This window comes from Mastomys coucha, unplaced genomic scaffold (genome assembly GCF_008632895.1).
Source record: "Mastomys coucha isolate ucsf_1 unplaced genomic scaffold, UCSF_Mcou_1 pScaffold18, whole genome shotgun sequence".
Classification (NCBI taxonomy): domain Eukaryota; kingdom Metazoa; phylum Chordata; class Mammalia; order Rodentia; family Muridae; genus Mastomys; species Mastomys coucha.
The window spans coordinates 95,825,783-95,828,351 of NW_022196900.1; positions in this window are offsets into that span (position 1 = coordinate 95,825,783).

Genomic DNA, 2,569 nt, shown 5'->3' on the forward strand with positions numbered 1-2,569 from the left:
TTTGGTTTTGTTCCTCTTACAGAATGCAGTGGTTAGAGAACAAGAAAACAAAGATGTCATATTGTCCTACTGTCTCTCAACACTAAGATAGCATTTGGATTATTTTAGAATATTTGGTTTTAAAAGTTACTATGTGATGGTTAAGAAAGCATACTTCCCCTCTTGCTCCACCTCCTCCTCCTCCTCCTCTTCTTCAGCAAAGTCTCTAGGCGGATATGACTGGTCTAGGACTCACTGTGTAGACCAGGGTGACCTTGAACTCACAGAGATCCACCTGTCTATCCCGTGAGTGCTAGGATTACAAGTGTTCCCACCACTCCCATCCCAAACTCAATTTTGTGTGTAGCTTGGAATAATAACCCATGTGAGAGGCTGGGGGGAGGGGTGGCTCACAACTTGAAACCCATGGCTCCAGAGGCAGAAGCAGGTGGATCTCTGTGCATTTGAGGCTAGCCTGATCTACATAGTGAGTTCCAAGGCAGCCATAACTACAGAGTGAGAACCTGTATCTCTGTATTAATCTAATAATAACAATAAGTGGTAAGATACAGACAACCAGGATGATTAAACCAGTTAAAGGTATATGAGTCCTTTACTCGCCAGTGACCAAAGATGGGCTTATGCCTCAGAGTCTCTTATGCAGAAGTTTAGAGGCACAATGATGTTTTTAAAGGCAAAACCCACAAAGACCATAATTTACTTAGGAGTTAAATGAGGTTCAGAGTAACCTTGAAACATTCATTTCTGGAAGACCATAGTGATTTTTTTCTATTATTTCAGACATTAGATGACAGCTCCTTTTTTTTTATTTGTAACTTCCTGAGTTAATGTTAAGTTTGGGGAAACAATTATTTTGATTAATGCATCTAGACCATGGTCAATGTCATAGAAAGCTCACATGTGTTGCCAGGCAACATTGCTATTAAGTGGGTAGAGAGCTGAGAACCGTCTAAACCAGAGGTTCTTGTGGGTCACCACCCTTTTGGGGACATTAAAGACCTTTTCACAGGGGTCACACATCAGATATCCTGCATATCAGATATTTGCACTACATTTCAGTAGCAAAACTACAGTTATAGAGTAGCAATGAAAGTAATTTGAGGGTCAGGGGTCACCACAACATTAAGAAGGGTAAGAACCATTGGTCTGCCGGGCGGTGGTGGCGCTCACCTTTAATCCCAGCACTTGGGAGGAAGAGACAGGTGGATTTCTGAGTTCGAGGCCAACCTGGTCTACAGAGTGAGTTCCAGGACTGCCAGGGCTACACAGAGAAACCCTGTCTCAAAAAACAAACAAAACAAAACAAAAAAGAACCATTGGTCTAAGCAAACACAAAACAGAATCGGGACAAGATGGTGTTATCTTACTCACTGGGTCCTGAACCCAGGACTAGGCAAGCATCCATCAGCTGAGCTATAATCCACATCCTATTTTGGGAAACAGTCTTGTTCTATGGGCTTGCCAGACCTCTTGTCCCTATATTGCCCAGGACCGCCTTAACTTGTGTTGATTCTTCTGCCTCTGTCTCTGGAGTGCTGGAATCACATGGGCAGGCCACCACACCCTCTGCTATTTGGTCCTGCTGGCCTGGTGCTTGCTATATAACCCCACTGACTTTGAACTGCTGGCAAGCTTCCTGCCTCAGCCTCCAGAGTGCAGGGATTACAAGCAAGAACCACCACCCCTGACTTCAACTGTCTTTTTAAAAGGTTAGGATAAGAGAACCTTATCCATTTACCCCCACGTCACAATTTCCTACAGTCTTCATTTGGTGTGAATCCAAATTCCCTACTGCAGAAGTGTTCTCAAAGATCATTTGGTCATTTGCTACTTGAGATTCGCTCCACCTTTGATTATCTGAACAGTCTGAATTGCCTGAAAGTTTGGATTAAGAAAAGTCAAGTCTAACAGGCCTTCTCTGCTGCCCTTCCGCAGAGACCCTGTCTAGAGCTCCCAGTAAACCTCAGTTCAGAGACAGCACCCCAGGGTTCACCTACCTGCTATACTCCTTCTAGAGTACAGAGACAGACCCCAGAGCAGTTCATGAACGGGCCAGAGAGAGGCAGAAGCCTAGACATGTCTGCAGCTTCCGACCTAGCTCGTGGGGACCTGCCACCGACCTCCAGGTGGCGCTGTTGTAGAGCATTCTCAGCTCTGCAGAAGTCTTGGGTCTTGTGCACTGGCCAACACTTCCCAGCCCTTTCTCCATTAGCCCCGCCTCCTGTGGGTGTGGTCACAGAAGGCTACTTAATGCTGAGACCATCAGAGGTGTCCTGGGGCTCAGGCTGGGCTGCAGCAGCTGCAAAGGTAATGGCCATGCGTGTCATCCACCTGCAATGAGCAATGAGCAGAGTTGATTCCTTCCCGGTACAGCTTCTTCCGGCTCCTGGGGCTGTGATCGCACCTTGTCCACCCAAGAGCTCTGAAAACACAAACTCCACAGGCTAGCTTTCTACAGCTCTGCAGTTTCCATCCTTCCAGAAAAGTGGCCCAGGACCCTCTCCTCACTATAGACCAACCCGGGGTCCACCAAATTCCATGTGGCTAGCCTGTCTCTGGGGCATTGAGA